Below are 16,655 nucleotides of genomic sequence, written 5' to 3'. Positions count from 1 at the left end.
GGAAAGAAAAAGAAATAGCATTATGGCTCATTAACTTATAAGCAATTTCCCCAAAGGCTGGTCCTCAAGTGTTTCTTATTAAGGACCTTCCTTTTCCAAGGGCAGGCCTGGGATCCCTTTGTTCCTTTATTTTCAGTCCACAGTTCAGGGCCTGGCAGTGTGAGGTGCTTGACTGATATAAGGGGACTTGAAGAAGTCTATGGGGTGTTGGAATGTGAGTTTTTCATATTACACACTTTCCATGAACTTTGCACACTTATATTGGTTAAATGGACCATTTGCAAATGTCTGCCCCAAAGAGGTGAATCAAACAGATAGTTCCCAGGGGCCCATGCTTCAGGGCAAAGAATGCTGCACTGACTCTGACTGCCAAAGGGATCTTGGAAAATTTGCAAAGGCATTGCCTTGAAAATCAAGAAGCAGCTTGGACTGGAGGGAGAGATTTCTGATAGGGAAGGGACAGAACTTGTCATCCCTGGGCAGGGCCTGGGCCTTGCTCCTCTCCCCTCCCTCCTCTCTCAGAACAGTGAGGCCTGCAGCCTGGTGATGGCTGGGCTGTGGGTGGCGGTCAGTGAAGCATGGACCTGCTGGTGGCTCCTGTCTGGAACATTCATCGCCCTTCCCAGATACTTCTTCCCTATTCTTCAGGACTCGGGCCAGCTAGTCCCGCTCTGGGAAGGCTATCTCCAGTCACACTCTGTGATCAGTTTCCTCTCTGCTGTGTTTCCTTGTCACTCTGTGTGACCATCTGCCATAAGCTGACCACATGGTATTGCAATCCTGTTTCCTTCCTAGCTGTGAGGTCCTTTGGAAGGAGACCATGCCTGATGGATCTTTGTCTCTGTCTGATCACCAAAGGATGCTCGTGGGCTCCCCACTATCCTACCTCTGCCACCCCAACTGTCAATGTCCTTTTGAGGATGATGGGATGTCCTATTCCAACACCCACACTCAGCTGCTTTTAAGATTTTTCTTTGTGTTTGTTTTTCAGCAGTCTGAATATGCTGTGCGTAGAATGTGGGCTTTCTGTTTGTTTTTATTCTGTCTCGGGTAAGCTGGGCTTCTTGACTCTGTGGGTTGGCATCTTTTATTGTTGTGGGAGAGTTCTTGTGTAATATGAGTACCGCTCCTGTGCCTTTCTCTTTCTCCTCTTTTTCTGGGGTTATAATTATGTGTATGTTAGACCATTTGTCTATGTCCCACAGGCCCTTTATTCTTATTTTTATTTATTTATTTTTTAGAGAAAGATTTTTGCTATAGGGTGAGTACACTCACCAGGGAGATAGAGAGCCAAAAATTGAGAAATCATCCCTGATGGGGATGGCCATGCCACAATCCCTTCTCCTCCATTCTCCTCTCAGGATTTGGGGCATATACATGCACATGCCTGGCATGAGTTTTAAGCTGCCAGGTCTGGGACTTGAACCATGGTTGACTATGTGGGAGTCTAGCAACTTAACCATTGTGCCATCTGCTGGTCCCTCCATAGGTCTTTTAATCCTCAGTTTTGTTTTATCCATTCTTCTTTCTTTCTATGCTTCAGTATATGTATTTCTTTTTTTTTATTAACCAGTGGTAAAACATTTGTATTTCACAATTGTGTTTAAAACTGCAAAGACACTATTTTCTTCATATAAAAACATTAGTACAGAAAGCTATACTTTCTAGAAAGTGATTATGTAAACCCTTTCAAAGAAAAATGCTCTCCATTGTATCTTTGTGGTGAGGCTGCTTGGAAAAAAACCTCACATCTCAACTGATTCTTACAACATACTTTTCTAGCACTGTGTGTCTTTTGGTCCAAAGTATAGGTTACTCTCATCATCACTAATCGTGCCTTCCTGCTTTCTTACATGCCTGATAGTACACATGTAGGCAGCTTTATCACTCAGTGTTCACCAGCCTTCTCTGCAGGTTCATCAGCAGGCTGGGCGGGCTGGGCCTTTCTCTGTGGTCTTTTTCCAGGCCCTCCAGGAACAGAGACACATCACCATCATCATAGATCATAAACCCCAAGTCTTTACCAACAATTGCAATGGAAACATTCTTTGTAGTTAGATCCTGCTCTGCAGGAAGAGTCTCTGTAGGCGCGCAGACCACGTTTAACCAGTTCATTCAAATTATAGTCCATAAGGTCAGACTCTCCAAGTATGTACAAGCTGACCGAGAACGGGTTCCAATGGAATAGTTGTGCAGTCAGAATAGTTCACAGGCGGACAAGTTTGGAACACCTGAGGGCCCATAGCATCATAACCAGCAGTGAGCAGCCCAACACTGTGCGGTCTCTGTCCATATAGTTGTGTTGGTGTCTGGGTTTTGCTTCCAATTAGAGACACAAGCCGAGACACAGGAAGTGGTCACTGTTGGCACATAAAATTACCTAGCAGTCTAGCACCCGCAGTAGGCCCCGCAGTTGAGACACCGAGACGGTTGTCAACATGGAGGATGTCTGATGAACTGGAAGCTCTGACTGTGCTCTCTTCGTGCAGCCAACACTGCAGAGTCTTTGATTTCATTTTTTTATATTTTTTTTTGGAGAGGTTTTCGCTTATATGGCACGTGCGCTCACCAGAAAGACAGAGAGAGACAGAGAGAAAGCGAGAAATCACCCACCAGGGGGGATAGCCATGCCGCAATCCCTTCTCCTCCATTCTCCTCTTGGGATCTTGGGCACGCATGCAAATGCGCCCAGCATGAGTTTAAGCCACAGGGTCTGGGACTTGAACTGCAGTCAACTACATAGGAGTCCGGCAACATAGCCATTACACTAACTGCTGGTTCCTTGACTTCAGACTACCTGTGGCTGAACCTTGTTGAACAGCCTCCATAGCTATGTGATATGATGAATCCTGCCCTGAGGGCTCAAAACAGTGACATCATTGTCATACTGATTTCAAACAGGGTTCTGGCACTGGCCTGGTTGCCACCTCTTGCTAGTATACATATTTTCTTTCTTTTAAATAATTATTTTATTTAACTTTATGTATTTATTTATTTAATTTGACTAGATAGGGATATACAGAGAGAGAGAGAAAGTGACAAAGCAAGCTGCCAGGGCCAGGACTCGAACTGTAGTTGGCCATGTAGGAATCCAGTCCTCTTAACCACCATGCCACCTGCCAGCCCTGGTATATGTATTTTCTATTGATGTGTCTTTGAGTTCACTTTTCTTGTGTTCTGCTGCATCTAACCTGTTATTAATCCCATTAAGTTCTTAACTTTTTAGCTCTAGAATGTTAATTATTTTCCTTCAAAGAGTGCAACTTTCCATTGCAAATCTATCTTTTACTACTTTCTGTACATTCCTCTATTTCTCTGACATATTAACTTATTATTTTAAAGTCCTTATTCATTAACTTCAATATCTGCACCAACCCTGGTTTGGTATCATTTGCCTATCTTTTTTTTAACCATCATATTTTTCTTGACTCTTTTCATATCTAGTAATGTTAATAGAATTTTTTTTTGAGAGGTTTTTGCTATAGGGCGTGTGTGCTCACTAGGTAGACAGAGAGAGACAGAGAGACAGGAAGCGAGAAATCCCCCCCCCCCCGGGGGGGATGGCCACGACACAATCCCTTCTCCTCCATTCTCTTCTCGGAATCTTGGTTATGCACTCACACGCTCCCAGCATGAGTTTTAAGCCACCGGGTCCAGGAACCACAGTCGACTACATGGGAGTCCAGCGACATAGCCATTATGCTAACTGCTGGTTCCATAGAATCTGAATATCATGCGTAAAAATCAAAGAGATGCTCAGTGATGTCACTTCTCCAGGGATGGCTCCTCCTCATCTTGTAGAAAGGTTCATGGTTAAGTAAAAAAAGCTCAATACAAAACTATCCCTGATAACCTGATGTATTGGAGGTGATATAGTTGTAGGCAGTGTTTCTCTATGTTTTTTATTTCCCTTAATGTGAGTTAAATGGGGTTCATAGAATCTTCCAAGGTGTCACTTCAGAAAGCCAAGCCTGGCTCTGCGATTCTCTGCAGTCCACTTGCAAGATTGTCTCTCAGGTTCCTGTAAAGGGGCTGCTGCCCATCACTGTACCATGCTGTCTTCCCCGGAGAGTCCTCGTTCTAAGAATCTCCACGCCTGGCCTAGTCTGCCTTTCCCCTTATGAGGACTCTTGAAAAGGTGGAAGGTTGGGGGGAAGGAACCACATTGATCCATTTAGGTCTCCTGCCATTTCTTGCTGCTTTAGTGGGTTGAGCTCTGGACTTGGAGCCAGAAGTCCTAGGGAGAAGACAGCAACATGGTTGGCCTCTCATTGGCCACATGACGCCTGGAAAGCCATTGACCTTTGCGAGCCCCAGTTTCTCCATCTGTAAAGTGGGTAGATGCCCCTCCATCTCCAGGTCTTTGGAGGACTCAGCTTGCCAAATCTTGGCTGAGCTGGGGTCTGGCATGGTCAGAGCTCTGTGGAGATGTTGTGGTGCAGCGTTAGAAACAGCCATGGGGAGGGACCAGCAGTTAGTGTAATGGCTATGCCACTGGACTCCCATGTAGTTTACCGCAGTTCAAGTCCCGGGTTTGGTGGCTTAAACTCATGCCAGGTGCATGTGCATGCGTGCCCAAGATCCCAAGAGGAGAATGGAGGAGAAGGGATTGCAGTGTGGCCATCCCCCTGGGGGGTGATTTCTTGCTTTCTGTCTCTCTGGTGAGTGCACATGCCCTATAGCAAAAACCTCTCTCAAACAAACAAACAAACAACAAGGACAAAAAAAAAAAAAAAAAAGGAAAAGAAAAAAAAAGAAACAGTCATGGGGGTGCCAGGCTCACCTGGAGAGGCCAAGGCCCCTCTCCAAAGGTTGATGTTCTTCCTGCCACAGGAACCTGTCCCTGCCCATCTCCACCCAGTACTCTTCCTATTCTTCTCAGCTCCAGTTTCAGATCTCCATGAGTTCCTCCAAGATCAGTCCTCCCTCCTTCTCCATCCCCCTCCTTCTCTCTCTTCCTCAAGGGAGCTGAGCCTGTCAAATCCAGGTCACCAGGACCCAGCCCTGAACCAGAACCAACACTGCGCAGCTTTGTGCTCATGATGGTCGAATGGATCCAACATGGATTGATCCTGAAGTGGACCTCCCGTCGGAGGGGCTGAACTGAGAACCGGTTCTGCCGTGTAGTGACTGTGGTCTGAGGCAAGCCCCTTCGCGCAGAGGAGCCTCAGTTTCCTCAACCGTAGAATGGGATGACGTGAGGCAGCGATGAGCACACTGCATAAACCCTGCATGCTGCATAGCTGTGAGATGGGGTGGCGGAGGACCCAAGCCGGGAGCTCAGGGAATGCCTTTTGGGCTTTCTCCTGGCCCTGCAAAGCAGGCACTTTTTAAGATTTTCCTAAAACATGAGTCAGTACAAAAGATCGCTGAGTTGCTTTAGAAAAGCACCGTACTCCCTGTACTGAGTTTGCCCTGCTTGCGCAGGCCCCAGGGCTCCCCTGCTTAGCTGGTACCCAGGACAGGACGGTGCCCCTTAATTGGAACCATTTGTCCTTCCAGCGAACGGCAGGTGGTTGGGCCTACTTAGAAAGAGCTGCTCGTTAGACTGTGTGTGCCCTTTGACCTATTCGTCTGACTTCTGGGAATTTGTCCTGAAGAAATAATCCCAAACATGGAGAGGCTTATGAACAAAGAAATGGTCCTTGCAGTATTTCTTACAACAGCAGAGAGACTTGAATCAGCCTTGATGTCTAACAGGGAAGCATGCTGACGGTATCCCCCAGCCTGAAGGCATTCGATTTTCATGGTTCATCCAGCAAGGCCCTTGGCGGCAGGTGTGTTTATGACAGGACGCTGATGGAGAGGTCAGGTTACCACGCCTGAGCTGCGCTACGTAAGCTGTGTGTATAAAGTAAGAGAGGGAAAGCACCGCAGCTGTGGCCCGTCACGAAGGCGAGATCAGGGCGGCTCTTGTCTCCACTTTCCGGTTTTCTGCAATGTGGATGTGGTGAACACACACACACACACACACACACACACACACACACAAGCTCCGAAACCATGACTACTGTTCCTGGGGCAAAGGCGGAACTTCTGACTGTGTAAAAACAAGTTCTGCAGAAACACTGGTATGCCCTATTTTACAGTCTTTGTTTTTTCATGGAAAAGAAATACATGCACAGGGTGAAAAATATTCAGAGCAGAAAGATCTGTAAATGCTACTGTCATAAAGAAACTACCTTTTTTCAGGACCAGCAGTTAGCGTAATGGCTATGTTGCTGGACCTCCATGTAGTCGACTGTGGTTCGCGTCCCGGACCCGGTGGCTTAAACTCATGCCGGGCACGTGTGCGCGCGTGCCCAAGATCCCGAGAGGAGAATGGAGAAGGGATTGCGGTGTGGCCATCCCCCCTGGGGGGTGATTTCTCACTTTCTGTCTCTCTGTCTCTCTCTGTCTGGTGAGCGCACGCGCCCTATAGCAAAAACCTCTCTCTAAAAAAAAAAAAAGAAACTGCCTTTTTCTTCCAATATTTTATCCATATTTATGTATGTTTTAATGAAGTCTAATATGTACAACTTTAACTTCTGCTTTCATTTTTATTTTATTTATAAAACAAGAACCTCAGTTAAACAGCCATCATATTTATAAATTTACTTTATTTTGTTTATTATTATGTTTTATTTTTAAGGTTTTCACCATAGGATGTGTGTACTTGCCAGAGATATTCAGAAACAGTGAGAAGGAAAGTGAGAAATTACACCATAGGGGAACGGCCACCAGCGATCCCTTCTCCATTCTCTTCTCAGGATTTTGGCTATACACACCTGGCATGACCTTTAAGCCACCAAGTCTGGGACCTGAACCACCGTTGAGCAGGTGAGAGTCCAGCACCCTCTCCACCACATCACCTGCTGTCCTCATATTTATAAATTTAAAGAGTTACATACTCATCCACAGCGGAACTGTACTGTATTGTATTTACTTAATATCCCCCTGTATAATACTTCAGATGTTATGTTACTTTTTTATGATTGTGATTCTTATTTTTAAGTCTTATGGTAATAAACATAGTTGCACATAATGAATATGTAAAATAGCATATTTTTTGCATCAGATTGGAAAACGTGATGGGAAAAATATTCCACTCAGAGTGACAATAAAAATAAGCTGGGTGTGGTGGTAAGCACCCACAGCTCCAGCTACTCGAGACTGAGGCAGCTGAGGCAGGAGGATCGAGACATAGCCGCTTCCTGTCCAAAAGTGCTTACACCTAGAACACTATAGTTGTGCATGACGTGGACGGACCTGGAGGGCATTATGGTAAGTGAAATAGGCCAGATACAGCAAGAAAGCACTGCAAAATCTCATTTATAGAAAGAATGAAAAAAAAAAAAACAAAAACAGTTGACTAGAAACGGAACGAAACAGTGGTTACAGGAGGGAGGAGGGGAGAAAATGCAGATGGAAAGATGCGGGTCCAAGGATACAAAGCTCCAGGCAGGGAGGCCGTCAGTCTCCAGAGCTAACTGAGGACTTGAGGACTGTACTTAACAGTCCTGGAACGCGCTGAGGTTTCCGCTAGGAAGTCGATTTGAACTGCTTTTGCCGCATACACACTAAAAGGTAGCTATGTGAGATGATGGATTTGTTCATTTGCTCCACTATAATAACCATTTCGCCACCTATATCAAAACTTGCTTTATATATATATATATATATATGCAAATAAATACAATCAGTGAATAAATTAAGCAGAAGGTGTAAGATCTATACTTTAAAACACCGCTAAGTGTTACTAAACATATATAAAAGAAGATATGGATAACTTGGGGAGGCGATGAGTCACTGAGAAAACCAATATGGAAAGATATTACTCGGGGCCAGCTGGGAGGGTAGTGGGTAAGGCTCCACATGACCAACTGGAAATCCTGGTCCAAGTTCTGGACCTGTTGGCTTAAAAATCACACTGGGATATGTGTGCATGCAATGGAGGAGAAGGGATTGTGGCATGGCCATCTTCCCTAGGGGGTGATTTCTCAGTTTCCCTCTCTCTGGCAAGTGCTTGCACCGTATGGCAAAAACCTAAAAAAAAAAAAAAAAAAAAAAAAAGCTATTTTTTTCAAATCTCTTTCATGCAATAAATAGACACCCACTAAACCAGAAAGAAGAGGGATTAGGGGTTAATGAAGATGGGGATCTGAAGCTTGGTGACATACTGGAATTCCTGGGGATGCATGAAGCCCACCCCCTGGAGGTTCTGACTTCATTGATTAGGTGCAGCCTTGGTGTCAGGGAATTCTAAAGCTCCCTAGGTTATTCTGATGTGCATCCAGGCTTGAGAACCACTGTGGTTCAGGTTCTCAGAGTCCAAGAATTCAAGCAAGTGGGTCTGGGGGTGTGGGCAGAGGCCACAGAAGGTCATGTAAGTAATACACACTTTTTCCAGGGACCAACCTGCTGCTGGGAGAAAGGCTCAGTTCTTAAAGAGGAAGAAGTCATGGGCTGGGCCAGTGCTTGGCAGTGCACCGCCCAGAGCACGGCACAATGCACGGCATGCCCTTATCTTACATGCACAAGTTTGCTCTTGCTTAGCTCAACCAGATAACACACATACCTTCAAAACTACTGACGTCCCCTACCAGAGGCAATTGAAGTCGCATCCAACTCATGCCCAGAGGCAATGAAACTAGGACCATTTTCCTCAGTGCCTGCTGTTTTTCGCGGTGTTTAGCCTCCTCCGATTCTGAACCAATCCCAGTGTCAACCAAGACTCTCAGTTGCCAACAGTGGGAACCCACTCTGGCTGACGTACGGGGAAAGAACGCATGGAGACGGTATTTGGAAGCTTGTAAAAACCATCAGGAATACTGCTAGAAGCTGGACTAACATGGGGACATTTATAGCAAAATCTAAACCAGCCAGGTGACGACACTGCCACTGTGTCACCATGCCACTGTCACTCAGTGCCGGAGGCCAGTGCTCTGCTGCCAGTGCTGACCCGAGAAGTCTAGCCCTTACTGCTGTGGATTCCCAGGTCCAACAAGACGGCTTCACCACAGACTGCCTGCTCTCTGCATCAGCTCCCACCAAAAAGCTTGGGGCGGCTACAGCGGAAGGCTGGCCCCAGTCACAGGCTGGCACACCAGCTTTAAGGGAGGCTGGGATGGGGGGCGGGGCAAAAGTGAGATTTTTGTTTCTGTTGGGAGAAGAAAACAGGGCCTTTTGGGCCAGCCCTGTGGCCTGATGGTTGAGGAAGCTGGATCCCAAACGGGAGCCAAGCACATGCTTCAAGTCTTTGACCTGGTGGCTTAGAAAACACAGCCAGCGTGTGTGCCCATATCCTGAAAGCAGGGAGAGACAGAGGAGAGGGGGTTGCAATGTGACCATTCCCCATCCCCCCCCCCCCCGTTCTCTTTGGCAAGCACACATACCCTTTAGCCAGCAAACGAACGAAAAGAAACAGCCTTCTAAGGAGACTTTTAAATGGGGCATTTCGCACATAGGAAAGGTGGATGTCACTCACCGTTGCACTTCACCCTTCTGCCCCGGACAGACGGGCAATGTAAAGACCACCATTGGGAACGACGGCACAAATGCAAATCTGCCCTGAAACAAAACCCGAAGGAAAGGACTGTCCAGTCTCTACTGCTGCCCGCAGGCTGGGCAGTGTTTCCAGAACCTGGTCATTTAGGGTTTGCTCGTTCTGTCAAAATGAGAGACAAACTAAACAACATTTGCTCGAGCCATGACGGTTTTGCTTTTTGTTTTTTATCACACGAGCACTGGAGCTTTGGTCTTTCTGACACTGCCTGTTCCCAGCTCCACTTCACTACCAGGACCGCCCAAAGTCAGCTCCCACCCTCGGCATTAGGACTCATTGGCTTTGTTTGGCTTTTCTGTTTTCTGGGCTTTGGTTCCCGTGCCATAGGGACCTGAGGTGTCTTCAAATAGGGCACACACCTCAGGGACTCGGTTTTTAACATAAAAACAAATAAAGGTGGTTTTATTTGAACTCACCCTGATAATTCTTCTGACAGCGAGAGTTCCAGGACAGCTGAGCTCAGAACACTCTGGAATGCTGTGCCCCTCCCCCGCCGCCCCTCCCTCCCTGCTTCTGAGGCCTGTTTCCAAGGGCCCAGCTTGCAGACACAGAGCAGACCTCGCTCTCCTCTCCGGTACACGCCTTTGCTAGGGCTGCGCACAAGGTTCTGCACGCCGGAGTGTGTGGGGTGGGGGCGACCAGGCAACTGAAAGTTCTCTCCCACCGCTCTGGAGGCCAGCAGTCAAGATGAAGGGGTCGGGTTGGCAGGGTTGGTCCCTTCTCAGCTCTCTGCTTGGTGGTCTTCTCCGTCCTGTGTGTGTCTGTGTCCTGACCGCCTGTGCTCATAGGGACACCCGTCCTAGGATGAGGGCCCACCCTGAAGGCTTTGTTTTTGTGGATCACCTCTGTAAAGACCCTATCTCCAAAGACAGTCACTTTCTGAGGTCCTGGGGCTAGGGCTTCAATAGCTGCATGGTGGAGGGGGGGAGCTAAGGCCCAGTGGGGTGTGAGGCACACCTGGGTGCACTCACCCTGCCGCTGGTCCCTGAGAGGCTGCCAGCTTCCGCTATGACCCTGTCCCCTCAGGGAATGAACTGAAATGAGGGCAGAGCAGCTATGCCAGACACCTTGGGCATGCTACTGCCACCGCCATCCACCCCATCCATCCTTCCGGGACAGCCCCCTCCTCTCTCAGCCCCTCTGGCAACCCCGTCTGCACCCAGGCCGAGCTATACCTATACTTGAACCTAGTACCCCTCCTCCAGACCCGCACCAGTCTGCTTCCCATCCAGGACCTCTGCGCCCCTCTCTGGGGCCCCTTCCCCGGTCCTGAGCATCCTACTCACCTTGGGACTGTGGCAGTGCTAGTGTCTGGTCTCCTCCTCAAGGAAGCCTACTTTGGCCACTCCTCAGTGCTCCCTTGACCCCCTTGACACAGGAATGTCACCGGATGTGGAAGAGCCCCATGCAGGTGGGGCAAGGGGGGCAGTCATCAAGGAGCTCAGTAAGGGCCCATCAGAGAGCAGCCACTCTGTGCCCAACTAGCATGGCCTTCGGGACAGCCTTGGCCTGGGTGCCAGCCGTGTGGAAGGTGTACACGTGGGCAGGGCAACAGCATCTGCTAGGGGTTTGGGAAATGGGGGGAGGGGCTGCAGTTGGTGTTTGGGGAACATGTGGGCATCTTGCATTCTCAGTGTATGCTTCTAGCCACACTTAGTGCCCTAGTCACATGACTGCCTCAGGACCCTCCCAGTGAGGAAAAGACCCTAGTGGAGGAGGGAAGAAGGGATGGGGGGAGGGTGGACCGCAGCCCGGGACCGAGCAGCCACCCTGTGTGGCAGAGACTCTGTCGCCTCCCTGTGCCTGGGCTCCTCCTGAGTTCTGGCACTGCTGGCTGCCGGGAACGCAGCTTTCGCCTTTCTTGGACCTACTGGGCATCGGAACCATGGGCGATAAGCGAGGGAGATACAGTCCCACACGAACAGAGAAACCAAGGGACACACAGGTGAGGAAGGTGAGTCCTAACGGGGTTGGGGGGTCAGGCCAGGGACCTTGGTGACCCTGGTGGGCAGGGTGACCTCTGCGGAGGTGGCATCTGGGCTGAGACCTATAGGACACGAAGAAGCCCATTGAGCATGGACAGGGAGGAAGGCTCCCAGGTGCTATAGGACCTGTGCAAAGGCCAGCGGCTGCGGTCAGTAAGCGAGAGATGGAGGAGACGTGAGGCCAAGGTGCACCAGGGCGACCCGGGCTGGGGCAGCTGTGCGCTCAGAGACCACGACGGGGCACCGGCGGGGAGTGGCAGCGCCACATGGAGAGTTGCAGGACGCCTGCGCTCAGAGGCGGGCAGCGTCAAAGCCATTTGTTTCTTAACTTGGGGAAGAGCAGTGCACATGTGCCAAGAATGAGCTTTCAAACACGAGGGGAGCAATTTGTTATCAGGGGCGTGAGCGGTTGTGCTGCTTCTCTGAGATGGAAAAGCTGGACTGTCACCGCGGGATATAACAAACTGCTTCCTGCTTGGAGCAGATTTGGGGCGTGTAGTCTTGCCCAGGATCTCTGGATCAGAGGGTGGGGAGCCTCCCTGGCCCTTAATCCCCCAAATGGAACCTCTCCAAACACCAGTCTTAGTTATTTATTATTATTATTATTTAATGCAAACTAAAAGCCAATGCGTTGTAGTTCCATCCAGTTTCGACTCTTACATAAAAGCTCCAGGAGGAAAGCGGTTAGAATTGAGAGACAGAAACAACTCTGTTGTCTCTGGATTGAATGGTGCCCTTTCTTTGGCCAGAACACAGAAACTGCATACGTGATCCTAATTTGAATTTTGCTTTTGGTGCCCAGGAACTCAGGGTCAAGTTCAGGTGCAGTAATGAGATCACTCCAGGTTTCTGGCACAAAAACATGGGAACATCCCTCCTGCTCCCATTTGTTTTTCAAAACAAACAAACAAATGAACAAAACACTTTTCACTAGTCTAACCACCACCATCCGCTCTTCGTTTCCTTGGTCCTTCGCCACATGAATACAACTTTTCCATCGTTGTCATCGCACATTCACACTCAATTTCGCCTTCTACTTTTTCACGTATCCTCTCACAAGTTCCACATGCCGACTGAGGTGCGCCGTCTGCCTTTTCACTGGCAGCAGGACATTCCGCATCACCGGATACGGACGCACGCGGTCCAGTGCAGCTGTGCACACCACCAGCAGCTACTGTTGGATGCCGCGTGTTTTTGCCTAGATTTTCACTGCTACAAATAATTCCATTACAAAAATAATGAGCAAAGGTTATGAAAGAAGTCTGAAAAAGAGAAGCACAGATAGGAAGCACATGAGGGATGCTCTACCTCGTTGATAATTCTGCCTGTAGATTAAACAGCAGTGTTACTGAGTGCTGGGGGGACGGGGATGTGGAAGGACCCATGGCTTCCGTGTCTCTCTCCCTGAGTGTGATCTGCTCAATTTCTGGGAGCAGCAATCGCTCTTCCAGGGCATCCACACTTGGAGTGTTAGATATAGCCAAGGCTAGAAGGCAAGGGTTGCACTGCAGTGTGACTCATAACCCCACGCAACACAGACCACAGAACGTCCCACAGTAGGAGAGTGGTTTAAGCCACACGCACTAGCCAGACTAGGTGTGTAAGGAGGGTTTGTAAGAAGACAGGGAAATGTGACGCTCTTAGGAGACCTGGGGCCGGGAGTCTAATGCCCTCGAATCAAAGTCCTGTACTGTGGATCTCTAGCAGTGAGGCGGTGAGGTCAGAGGTGAGGTCTTTATGACCTACAGGGTAATAGCGGCCTGGGCTTCAGCCCCATGTGAACCCCCTATTGTCTACATCCCGGGGTGAAGCCAAGGGCTGTCATAGGCTCTGGGTTATATTGGGGAACACTGAGGCCAAGAATGTACCAGCAAACTTGTCTGGAGGGAGATGTTACCTCATCCCTTGAGCTTGCTTCGGGGTCAGCAGGTGACATGGTGATTGGGGCGCCAGACTCCCACATGGCCAACTGTGGTACGAGTCCTGGACCTGGTGGTTTGCTTTCTCATTTTTTCTCTCTCTCTCTCTTTTTCTCTCTCTGGTGAGTGCACCTGCCCTAGGGCAAACTTGATAATAAAAATAAAATAAATAAGTAAATAATAAAAATTATTTTTTTGTGGGGGAGAGGTTTTTGCTATAGGGTGCATGCACTTGCCAGAAAGACAGAGAGAAACAGAGAGACAGAAAGCAAGAAATCACCCCCCAGGGGGGATGGCCATGCTACAATCCCTTCTCTTCCATTCTCCTCTCGGGACCTTGGGCACGCACAAATGCACGCACACCCAGTGTGAGTTTAAGTCACCGGGTCCGGGTTTCGAATCACAGTTGACTACATGGGAATCCAGTGACATAGCCATTATGCCAACTGCTGGTCTCAATAATAAAATTTATTTAAGAAAAAAAGAAAGCTTGCATCTAGAGAGGGGGTCCTGGGGATTGAGGGTATGAAACATCCTCAGAAGCAGTCTGGTCCATTCCCTTCATTTTGCAGGTGAGGAAACTGAGGCCCAGGATGGGACTTGCCCAAGACCAGGCAGAGAGTAAGCAGGAAGTGAGCACATGACACAGGAATGAGCGCGAGCCCTGCAGCGGTCAGCATCTCCCCTGGGGCTCACACTGTGTGGAGCCCTGTCACTGGCCCCATTTGACAGGTACTACACTTGCTCTTAGCCAAAAGGCCGAGAAGCGATGCCCCATTTGACAGGTGAGGAGACGAGGCACCAAGAGGGCGATTAACTTGTGGAGGTCCCCGGGAAGGGGAGCCCGGACCGGACCTGGGTCAGCTGGCCTCAGAGCCCATACCTCCACTGTCACCACCTCTGGCATGGACTGTGCAGCCAGCCCTGGGGGCTGTTGCCTTGTGCCTGTTTTCTGGACCCCTAAAGGCTAATTCTCCCAGTCACTAACCATAGCGACAAGAAGATCTGGAGAGGGCATGGACACCAGGCCTGGGCAAGGACCGGAGTGAGTACTCAGAACGCGAAGAGGCTTTGGAACTGGAGCAGACTCGCAGAGCTTACAAAATGCTGCGGAGGGTCTCCCGTATCTTCCTCCTGTTGCTCTGTTCCCTCCTCCCCCATGGCTGCTGCAGGCCAGGCCTAGGCCTTCCCTTCCCAGCCAGTCCCTGGGCAGTGCTGGGGCCTCGCCAAGTGACCGAGGATGTCCTCTGCCTGTTGTCCCTACTCCTCACCTCCTCTCCACCTTCAGCCTCTCCTTCCCCATCCTCAGAGAGGGCTGCAGACACGGGCAGGTGGGCACCCTGCTCATTCTCTGGAGGACTTCTCACTTCTGGCTTTGCTGACCTTAGACTACACGTACCAGTCCCAGCTGGCACTGCTTCGAACTTTCCTTGGACATCTGGTTTCCTCCTGCCTATCTGCTGAGTCTCCTTTCTCTTCCCCAGGTCCCTCCCAGGTGTCCTCCTTCTCTTAAGCCACTGGTCTCTTGGTTCTCTAAATTCCAGGGCACCTTGATTCTTCCATGGCTTAGAGACATCAAAGGAAGCTCTAATGAGGCTCTAATGAGGCCAAAGTCAGTCCCCAGCTCACACCTCCACTCTGCGCCTTGCCATCTGCAAGTGCTCAGGTACCTGCCTCAGGCCAGGTGACAGACCAGGTATTCTGCCTGCCTTGGTAGGATCTCCAGTGCCTCTGAGCCTTTGCAGAGGCTGCTCCCTCTGCCCAGAAAACCCTTCCAGCCTGCTGCTCACCTTCTGGCGCCCAGTCCCATGTGCCCTCTTCCAGGACTCCTTATCTAGGCCAGCCAGTGAGCTGGCCTCTTTCAGCAGCTTTCCTGGGCGCTCTACAAACCTCAGCTGTAGTGTGCCCAGGAAGCATTCTGAGGGGAAATGAATTTCTTTTTGTTTCTGATTTTTAAATCTAACATTTATTCTGAAATGGGCGTATAGAACAGCTCAGTGAAATCTCGGTACCCACATTAAGGAAATGGACCCTAGCCAACCCCCAGAAAGCTCTTCATGCTCCAGCCCCCTGAGCTCTGCCCGTCCTGGTCTTTTCCACCAGTGGGATCCCACAGGAAGGGTGCCTCTGGGCTGACTTCAGCTCTGCATGGCGTCTGCGGGGTTGGTCCCTGTAATGTGAGGTGCAGGGTTTATAGGGCTCCAGGTACTACTGCCCACAATGTACTCATTCTGCTTGAAGCTGGGAGGTTCTGAAGCAGGCATGACTCCATCTTGGAGAAGTGCCTCCAAGAGAAGTGGGGACTGAAGCAGGAGCGACCCCACCTCGGAGGAGCCCTCCATTATAAACTGTTAGATTCCTAGGACTGGAAACTTGCCTTCTCTTTCTTTGCCTTAGAGTTAATAGAGTGATTAACATTCCTATTGCCTTTAAAACCCTCCTCCAGGTTGCCTTAAGATAAGGTCCAGGGACCAACAGTTGGCATAATGGCTATGTCACTGGACTCTTATTTTGTCACCCGTGGTTCAAGTCTTGGATCCAGTGGCCTGAACTCTCACTGGTTCAAGTATTGGACCTGGTGGCTTAAACTCACGCCGGGCGCATGTGCGTGTATGCTCAAGTTCCCGAGAGGAGAAAGGAGAAGGGATTGTGGCATGGCCATACTCCCTCGGGGGTGATTTCTCCCTTTCAGTCTCTCTCTGTCTTTCTGATGATAGCAAAAAAAAAAAAAAAAAAAAAATACAACTCTAAAAAAAATAAAAAAGAAAAGAAAAAAAGATAAGGCCAGTCACAGGATCTTGCCCAGAGCCATAAAGACTAGTAAGATTCCATTGTATTTAGGTAAAGATGGAACATACCCTTAGGGATGATTAACCTGCTTTTCTCCCTTCTGTAACGTGCCTTTTGCTTTTACATTGTTAAAACCCTACCCCCTACCCTTTCTCCCCATTTGAGCCTGCCCCTGCCGCACCTAACCCTTAACCTCATGAGTCAGCTGGTCATTCCGGAAATGACTGTGTAAGTGCCCCTCACCTTTCACTCGGGACTGTGGGAGTTTGAGAGACAGGAGGCCCCCAGTATGCCGAAGGCTGAATCAATAAACTCCAATAAATTTGGCTATGTCTAGATGTCCCCTTATTTCTCTCTGAGTAGACTATACAGCTCCAGAAGGCGTTCTGAAAGGCGCTGCCCGGGACGTCCTAGTGC

The 16,655-nt window shown here is 49.3% G+C and overlaps 1 pseudogene; it reads right to left on the bottom strand.

Annotated features, from left to right (window-relative positions):
- Positions 1–1,888: 1,888 nt before the first annotated feature.
- On the bottom strand, positions 1,889–15,712 carry LOC102477423 (proteasome subunit alpha type-1-like; annotated as a pseudogene).
- Between the last annotated feature and the right edge of the window lie 943 nt (positions 15,713–16,655).

Source organism: Tupaia chinensis, unplaced genomic scaffold (genome assembly GCF_000334495.1).
Source record: "Tupaia chinensis unplaced genomic scaffold, TupChi_1.0 Scaffold143651_1, whole genome shotgun sequence".
Classification (NCBI taxonomy): Eukaryota; Metazoa; Chordata; class Mammalia; order Scandentia; family Tupaiidae; genus Tupaia; species Tupaia belangeri.
Note: the sequence above shows the minus strand (reverse complement) of the source record. Positions and strands in the feature narration are given on the sequence as shown.